This window comes from Pogoniulus pusillus, chromosome 13, assembly GCF_015220805.1.
Source record: "Pogoniulus pusillus isolate bPogPus1 chromosome 13, bPogPus1.pri, whole genome shotgun sequence".
Lineage (NCBI taxonomy): Eukaryota > Metazoa > Chordata > Aves > Piciformes > Lybiidae > Pogoniulus > Pogoniulus pusillus.
This window is the reverse complement of record NC_087276.1, coordinates 25,960,764-25,970,968: the sequence shown is the minus strand read 5'-3', so window position 1 is coordinate 25,970,968 and position 10,205 is coordinate 25,960,764.

Genomic DNA, 10,205 nt, shown 5'->3' with positions numbered 1-10,205 from the left:
GGATGCGTTTTGTTTTGTTTTTAAAGAAAAAAGGCTGAACCAAAGTGCCTCATTAAAAATTGCAAGTCATCACTGAGTTTCTGAAGATGTGCAGGGGAAGACAGAATTAATTACTGCTGAACATTCTAATGACCTACTGGATTTTTAGAATGGCTTATGTCATCATGCAAGTGGAACAAAAATTTGGACAAACTAGATTAGAATCAGAAGTGTTCCTCCCTCAGGCAGTGAATAAAAAGGTCTTAGGTGAGTAAGCTTTCTTAGTTGAGGAGGCTTTGCCATCTTCTCCTGCCAGGCAAAGGCAAGGGTGCTAGCATTTTATCCAGAAGTCAGAACAAAAAACTGCTCTCTTCTTTCAAAATTAACCTGAGTCCAGTCCCACTGATGACAAGCCTCAAAATGTCTCTTTGAACAGAATCACCATTAGAACAGAATACAGATTATAATCCCCTGTGTATTCTCTTCAACAGGCCTAATTTGGATTCAGAATCCATGAGCCTGTCCTTTGGAGGGTGTGATCATTAATATATTGATTGCACCATATGGGCCTGATAAAGCAAAGTGCTCCTCCTTCTTTGCAATAGGATCACTTTGTAAGACAAGAAATCAAGTATTTGCTAGCAAGCTTATCTACCTTGATCTCACCATTCCTCTGATGTTCCTTTGGGAGCCTAGCTTCTTTAGACACCTTTGAACAAAGCTGCTGTGTTAGCCAGCTTATCCTGATGGAAGTTTTAACAAGCAATCTCATACTTCTTTCAGTGGAATGCATTTTAATTGTTCACCAGCCTTTAGATTTTACACCATGACAGAGTAAGGCTTAATTTTGCTGAAGGAATGGCAGGAGGATCTTCCCAATACAGAGCCCAACAGTTACTTTCTGAAAGACAGTGGATGTGTTTTTAAGGTGGTATCCTACCCTTGGCAGTTTGCCCTGATCTCCCATGCTTCCCCCAACAACCCCTTCTGACAATGTCAAGAAAATTTACCTCAACAGCAAACAGTCCTGTATCTCACACATATACACACACACACACACTTACTGAATCTGATGTGTATGATGTAAACTACTTAACTTTCTTTTTCAACTGGATTTCATCATTTCCTCCATGCCTCTCAAAATTATTGGCATTTTGAAAAGATACAGGAAATAATTAATAGCAATATTTATACTTTTGGAGAGGGAATATTCTTTTTGTACTACAGTCTAACTTGTCATGTGCTGGACAGTCACTCATAGTGCCTCATAATTAGTTAACAAAATATCAGAAGTTGTGCTGGGGGAGGTATAGGCTGGATATTAGGAGGAAGTTGTTGGCAGAGAGAGTGATTGGCATTGGAATGGGCTGCCCAGGGAGGTGGTGGAGTCACTGTCCCTGGAGGTGTTCAAGGAAAGACTGGATGAGGCACTTAGTGCCATGGTCTAGATGACTGGCTAGGGCTGGGTGCTAGGTTGGACTGGATGAGCTTGGAGGTCTCTTCCAGCCTGGTTGATTCTATGATTCTATAAACTTGGATGTAAGTTATCACATTGCACTTGCCTATGATTAACCAGTGGTTAGATTAATTAATGGTTAGATTAATCAGTTAAAAAAAAAAACAAAACTTTTCATAACCTTTTTTCCAGTGGAAACTGTTTTACTGCAGGTTATAGGTTTCATTAGATCACACTACAAGGGAAAAAAAAGAAAGAAGAAATTGACTGATCACTGCCAGTATAAGAATGTTGGCTTGTGGGGCTTCTTTTGGGTTTCTTTTTTCCCTCTGAACACACATTCAGATTGGTTACAGGTGCTCTTTTCTTCCAAGTGTATTTTAGAATTTTGCTGTAAAGCTGTCAACTGCTGCTTTACAATAATTCTGGAAGTAGAGTGGGCCATCACAACACCAAAGTGACAGTTCTAGAAATAAAACATGAGGCCAAAAAGAGCCAAAGGCACCAAAACTCTGGACGTATGGCAGAGGTCCACAGTTCTGGAACTATGTGATGCAAAGCGTGTGTCTGCATGATTCCAGTGATACCATGACCCTGAGAGCATGCCATGTGTACAGCAATATTAATTTGACCACAAAACAAACACTAATAAATCCTGATCAGCAGTTGTGTTTGTTCCCTATGTAATTAGCATTTGTGTGCTTTTCACTGCCCAGGACTATCATCTTGAATCCTATGGATTACTGCTTTCCATTTTCCCTCCAGTGTTGTCGTTTCTGCCAAGCTGCCTTACTGCCAGAGAACATGGTTGTAAAACGATTACAGGAAAAAAATAAATGAACAAACTCATCATGTTTGAATTTAACTGCTTTCTATGTTTATTATGCAATATGTGTTTCTCTCTCAGGCTCTGTTGAACTGTTTACCTTAGGTAAGGCCCTACAATCTCTAGATTCTCTGGTTCTGCTCTAGCAGGGGGCTTGGAGTCAATGATCTATGGAGGTCCCTTCCAACCCCTAACATCCTGTGATCCTGTAATCTACACTTCCCTATAGAAAGCTTGCTTGCAATTAGAATCATAGAATCGATCAGGTTGGAAGAGACCTCCAAGATCATCCAGACCAACCTAGCACCCAGCCCTATCCAGTCAACTAGACCATGGCACCGAGTGCCTCATCCAGTCTTTTCTTGAAGACCTCCAGTCAGAGATTAATCCAAAAAACCTGTTCATAATATTCCTCCAGTCATGAAACTAAAAAGATGGCACAAATAATCACAACAACTATTTAAATTCTTAAATTGGGAAGCAAGTTTTCCTTAATTTCTTAGCATGTTTGCTGATGAACATCTTGGTAATCTACAATAGCTAGAATGTGTGCATGCTGTATACAAAGTGAAAACAATACATCTGCTCTCACTCAATATGAAATCCACTGACTCTGCTGTGCTGTCTTTCAACCAGCCCCTGGGACAAAGCAGAGGTTTACTGGATGCTGTGAAGCTTAAGGCACTTAGGCTCTGATGGACTGAGGAAATAAATTAATTGCTCCTCGGTAGAAAATAGTCTCTGACTCCTGATAAATACATTTTTGCTTCTCAGGGTATTTCAAATGAATAGATATGATTTAAAGAAAAATGGTCCAAGGTTATCATAAAATCATAGAATGCCCTGAGTTGGAAGTGACCTTGAAAGGTCACCTCTACAAATATTATACAGTTTAAATTTTATCTAGAAACGATCTAGGAGCCAATTATACCTAAAAAGAACAAAGATAATTTGCCCCACTAAGAAGCAAGAAAGCAGGACTCTACATTAGCTGAAACTTCAGAGTGATCTTTTATCATTGCTCCAATACAGAGCACACATCAACAATTGATTCTGGAAATGGCAAAGACAGAGATATCTGTAGCAAGAACTGCTGTCCTTAAACTCAGCAAAAGAATGTGATGAAGCAGGACAGTCAGGAACAGTGTGGCCAGTAGGACAAGGGAGGTTATTCTGCCCCTGAACTCAGCACTGGTCAGGCCACACCTTGAGTCCTGTGTCCAGTTCTGGGCCCCTCCATTCAAGAGAGATGTTGAGGTGCTGGAACATGTCCAGAGAAGGGCAACAAAGCTGGGGAGGGGCCTGGAGCACACCCCTGTGAGGAGAGGCTGAGCAAGCTGGAGTTGTTTAGCCTGAAGAAGAGGAGGCTCAGGGATGACCTCATTGCTGTCTACAACTACCTGAAGGGAGGCTGTAGCCAGGTGGGGTTGGTCTCTTCTGCCAGGCAACCAGAAACAGAACAAGGGGACACAGTCTCAAGTTGTGCTGGGGGAGATACAGGCTGGAAGTTAGGAGGAAGTTGTTGTCAGAGAGAGTGATTGGCATTGGAATGGGCTGCCCAGGGAGGTGGTGGAGTCACCGTCCCTGGAGGTGTTCAAGAAAAGCCTGAATGAGGCACTTAGTGCCATGGTCTAGCTGACTGGATAGGTCTGGGTGCTAGGTTGGTCTGGATGATCTTGCAGGTCTCTTCCAACTTGGTTGATTCTATGATTCTATAACTACTGAATGCTTAAAAATGTTTATGCTGCAAAATTTAGCAAAAGATTCATTAAAGAAACAGTCTGAGAAAAAAAATATTTTTGCTGTCAACAGAAGCATTCTGAAGAGCAAATTAATTCATTAAAGTGTGAGTCCTGCTTAACTGCCATTTACTGCTGATAGCTCTGTGCTATGTGACTGACAAAGCATTGCCCAAAATGTTAAAAATTAAGTAGTTAGACTCCTAAATCACTCCTGCCTGAAGAATACCAGGCCTTTGGCAATTTTGAAAGTCATGCCCTTGCGTGTCTAAATATAGATGTCGGATGTTCTTGATCACTAAAGCATCACAGAATTCTTCTCAACTGAGAAAGTAAATATTAATACTGAGTCACTCTGCCTAGCACTTTGAGATCCTGGGATGAAAAGCATCTATATCCAGGATCTTTTCCAGGACTCTGGGAATATTTAAAAGCTCTGTAAACCCCTTCCTTCTTTAATAAGACTTACAGCATACACTCTCAAAAGAATGTATGGCCTGTTCATTTTTATATACTGGCAAGTGGAATTCTGTCAACCAGAGTTCTTTTGCCTTACCCTACTCTTTGTTCTATTTTTGGTGATTTTTTTTCTGTGTCACACTTTCCTCTTACTGAGGGATACTGTAGCTATACTAAATGATGTTTACTTTAAATGAAAATAAACTCTTATTTAGCTTGTTAGCTACATCATCTGAACTTTCTTAGCTTCTGTATGTAGGCTGTTTCTTATTAATTACAGATCTATTTTTAAAAGACAGTAGATGTAGAAAAATAAGAGTGTATGTATGAGCCTGGAGCCAGTGAAAAGGGGAGAAATAACAGCTGGGCAGCCTTCCAGCAATGTCACAGTAAAAGGTAGGTTCTGGCTTTTGTTATGTTTGATCTGCCCAGAGCTTTTTCATTTATCAGAACAGTTGGTTTACAGCTATAGTGCACATTTTTTTTTAAATAATGGTGCATTCATTTTAACCTCATTAAATAAACAAAACAAAAATGCTCATGTGACTGAAAATGGCTTAGGTGTTTTTTTTTAAAGAGGCTTTCTGTACATTGACACTAGCAGGACTGCTTTTTAGTGGGGAAAAAAACCACCAAACAACACAACCAAAAAGCATGTCTGTTTTGAAAGGGTCCAATTAGCAAGTCTCAGGACGCTCAGCTTACAGTGCAGAGTGAAACTGGAGCTGGACTTCTGCAAAACAAAACTCCAGGACACTGCTCACTGGATAGAAAATTTAGTCAGCTGAGAAGGAGGAAAATAAGAGGAACAAAAGGGAAAAAAAAAAAAGTGGATGATAAAACCCATTCTCTCCACATGTTCCCATTTATAGAGTGTCATGAAAGCCTACTTAGAGTATTTTATTTACTCTCAAGCTAGACGCTGGAGTTTTCCCTTGAACATTCAGCATCCCTCACTAGAAATACTAATATTATTTTCATACATATTTCTTTCTTGTTTTTAGTAAATTCTTATTTACTAAATATTGGAAATGATGGACAGGTTGAGGAGTAGTCTGAGGATCCCAGATCTCAGCAAATTGCTTTGTTTCTATGCAAAGGAGAGGGAGAAGAGGAAGACTGGTAAGATTAGTAAGTATATGAAAACAGTCCAGTCGGTGCCAAAGACATGAAATCACATCATAATTAAACTCCAGTGATACAAATCAAATACATTTCTAGCAAATTCCATAAAGTTATACTAGACACACCCCAGACAAACCCATGCCAAAGTTTTCAGTTGAAGTAGAGACATGAATCCTCAGATCTATGTCTATTAATCAATAGTAATGTATCTATTGATCGCCACTTCCATATTAATATTCTTCCAACTACCAATGCAAAGTTTGTAAGGTATGTTTTTACCATAGCAAACTAAAGTGAAAATGAAGTACTTAGGCACAGAAGAGTACCTTCCAACATCAAAACCACTCCCAGCTGTACACCGTGGGACAAAGTATGGACAGCATTCCACTGGAGCTAAGGTTGAACTCTTTACCAGCCAGGTGTTCCCAGTACTCCACAATGCACCTGTGTAGGAATTCATTTCCCATTCATTGCACTGATCTCTCTACCTGGTGCCAAATTCTCTTTTTTCCTGAAGAAGGCAGGTGATCATTTCAGCAACAGGTCTCAGACATACTGTGCTTTGTTCTTATTTTGTCTTATTTTGAACAGGGTATTGCTAACTGATAGCAGTGCTGGGCAGAGCTGTACACTCTCTAATGGAAGGGAAGATAGGACAGAAAAGGCAATCAACCACAGATGCATACATATCTCTGCAGAGGACAAGTGAAATCATGTACACCTAGCTATACCTACAGATATGTATGTATGACATATGTCGTGTCATGCACAGGGTGTCTTTACAGATACACCTATATCCATGGACATTTGTGTATATCTATAAATATGCATTCATGCATTATTTATGTAATGGGGAACACAAGAGTTCATACAAACTTTTAAAATTAAACTCTTCTCCTATACAACATTAAAGTCCCAAACTTATAAGGATCTGCCAACCTGCAGTTTCTGGTTTGCAGTGGCAAATCATAAACCAGGCCTATTACATGCAGTACAGTGACACAGTTAAAACACCAGTTTCAATTATAAGCCTGTTTACTGCCGATGACCCCTCTAACCATTTCAGTAGCATCTAATATATCCTGAGATCTCTAAAGAGGGTATGATCAAAACACACTGCTAAAAAGCAATCAGAAGATTGTGTATGAGCAAAAAGCAACCAGGGAACAGCAAGCCATAAATACTAAGCAGGGCTGCAGCCAGGGACTGCCTTGGTGCCTCAGCACAGGGACACGAAACAGAGAAAACCTGTTGGGAGCCTTTGGTAAATTATGTCTCAAAAGGATGTTCTCCAGGACAGCACAAAACCCACAAAGCAACCTGTGCACCTTTATGAGACTGTCATATGGAAGGCATTACAGAAGTGAAAAGCAGTATTGTTATTACCAGTGGTAGTGGCAGCTGTGCAAACACAAGGAACCATCTGCTGTTGTTTTATAAGTGCATGGGTGATCTGGGACAGCAACGGGCTAAAAACATGATCTTCCTAAGTAAGTGAAGTTGGCTTAGTTTCTAACATTTCTGTCAACAAATCTGTGGGCTAAGGTCATACTCTTGAGACATTCCCAACTTAGTTTCTACATGTAGGTGTTAGAGCAATGTTTTTTATGGCCATAACGTTTAAGCCTTTGGGACAACCATTGCAATTCACAGGTCTTAGGGGATGATATGCTCAGATGCGACTTAGCTGACCACCTCCACAGCAACCACTATAAAAAGACAATGCACATGATAAAAAGAACAAACAACTTCCCCCCTCAGCCTAATCCACAACAGCATCCCATCTAAAATTCATACACTGTTTTGAGGGGTTTCTGCTTCACTGGCACTGGCTTGTGTTATATGTTATGTCAAACTACGCCGTACCAAAAGCACGCTGTAGTCTTACAGCATATCACACAATGCCATCATTCCTACAACAGATTACATGATTTTCTCCACCTGACTATCCTCTGCCAACTCACCTGTAGGAAACACAGGCTCCCAAGGAAGAAAAGCAGTTCACCAACACAGACAAGAAGCTATTTAAGTACTATTATTTCCTGTCAGGGTTATCTTGTGGAGGTTAGAGCAAACATGGGCTATTTATTCTTGAAAACAGACTACAAATTGTGGAGCGGAACAGAAAAATCACATCATAAAAAGGAAAGAATCCTACAGATAGGAATTGATTTATAGATCTCAGAAAAATAAAATTCCTGGCTTAATACTGGGAGTTGGTACTTCCACAAAGCTTTACATTTCCAGAGAACAGCACAAACATTGCCTAATTGATCCTCATGAATAATTTACTGTTAGAAATGACACTATAACCCTTGCCCTGTCAGAGTATCACTGACTCCTCTATTTAAAGCTGTGGATTCTGCAAGACAAATACACAAGCATGTTTTAACAATGTAATAGAATTTCAGTTGTGGAATAGTCCACCCCAGCTTAGTGGAAACTGTTTATCTTATCACAACCTGCTTGTTGATTCCTCTCCATGATGAAGTGTACTGCTCACATAACTATGTTAAATACTCATCTAACTGCCTGAAATACTCTGCTTTTACATGTGCATTGTATCTGGATTAGCATGCATAAAGATGCACAAAATCCCAATAAAATTCTGTGAAACTCTCATTAATCTCATTAGGGACTTCATGACAACACATGGAAATCATTGCTACAGCGAATCACTTGGTACATGAATTCATGCACCTCAGAAATCTGAGGCCACAAATTCAGTAGATGTCAAATAAAGGATCACACAAGAACACCATAATTACATCAGATAGAATAAGGCTAATTATCAGGGATACAACCTCCTCCATCCTTCAGCCATTTAAGCCAATTTGGTGTCTGTTATCACAAACACCTGGGTTTTTTTTCCCTACCCATTACCAGTATGTTTTAGATTTGCAAATGTCAGATGGGATGGAGCCTTAAATGAAAAACCAGTTTGATCTGTCATGGCAACTCTTAGCTCCTTTAAACGTAGACAAGATTTTGCAATATTCACTGTGAAAGCCTGGATTAACTGGAATCAAGCAGTAGCACAGTAATTATTTTTGCTTTAAATGACTGTGCAGTAGCAGTGATAGTGTTAATAACTTGATTGAATTTCTAATCTGATTTCTTTATTATTAAACTTGACAGTTGTGTGCAGCACACTTCATTCACTTTTACTTAGCTGGTAGCTTAAACACAATCATCATGTTACCACACAAAACTTTTAATATGCCATTCATTCAGTGTTCTTCAGTGTACTGTATATTTTTTTTTGAGCTACATCTATATTTTAATAATGCTGAGTGAAAAATTTATAGGAAGCCTTTTTGCATCTTTTCAAGCATGAAACTGCCTTACTACAGATGAAGGACTACTCTGCAAAAGTGCATAATGCTCTGACGGCTCCAGAATTATGCAGATAACCACACACTGTACCAACACAAAAGAGAAAAAGAGAAGACTTCTACCTTCTACTCATATACTCCACAGATTTTTCCATTAAACTAAACAATCTCTTGATGGCTTGCTTTCTCCCTCCTCCACTCCTTCATACACAATGGCACAAACATGATTTCACACACACAGAGTTTCTCAAACTGCAAACTTTTTTTCCACCTGCAAGTAAATTATAAATTATAGCCTCTGGAGACTAACTACTGATAGTCTCTTAACACACGTGGCCAATAACAATATAGAGTTTCATGGTTAAAGAGTAAGGCTGTAATTTAATCAGCAGGCCTTGCTGCCATTTATAAATTGCTCCAGCTTTTATGACATCAGCATCACACCTTCTTTAGAAACACAGAATGGGAATCAGACACACAACTTGTATTATTCCGTGTGCAAGGACTGTAAGGAAGTATCCACAGAAACGTTAACCCAGAAGGGGTATATTCTTTCTGGACAGAGCTGCTGATGCACTTCAGCAGGCTGAGATGTGGGAAAGGCAGGTAGACTTACCTTATACCTAAAGTCTAATACCTAACAGAAACTAGACAAAAGAAATGTTAGATCAAAGGTCACATTCCTTTTATTGCTCTTGCAGGATCTTCTATTTTGTACTGGCAGAAAAGGCTGCCAGAATTCTAGTGAGCCTTGCAGTGTAAGCCAGCACCTTTCTCATGAAGGAGTGTTTTCATGTGACACGTGAAAGGCACATTTTAGGTTGGACTGGATAATCTTGGAGGTCTCTTCCAACCTGGTTGATTCTATGATATTTAGTTTTCATATCTGGCATAAAATTACAGTTGGAAAACCATATGCCCACAAGTTCAGGGAAAGACTAAAGGAAACCAGTGTAAAAGAATTAGGTCAACAAGGAAAAGAAGAAAAACAATGTAAAACAGTGACAAGAGGGGGGATAAGGGGGAAGAAGAAAATGACAATTTATTTCCACTGATTTTTTTTTCTTTTTAATAAGAACTCCTCAAACAATCAAAGTTCACTGAGTGTGATATGTTCTGTTACATGTATAACATCAGCCTCCTGGCAAATACATCATGGTATTGCCAACTGACACCACAGGGCTGCTGTGGAGGGTGAGGATTTCAGAAGTCTTTCAGTGTCATATAGTCACTATAGTTTCTATAGATTTCGTGGAGTTTATAAATAAACATTAGGTTTGCTAGAT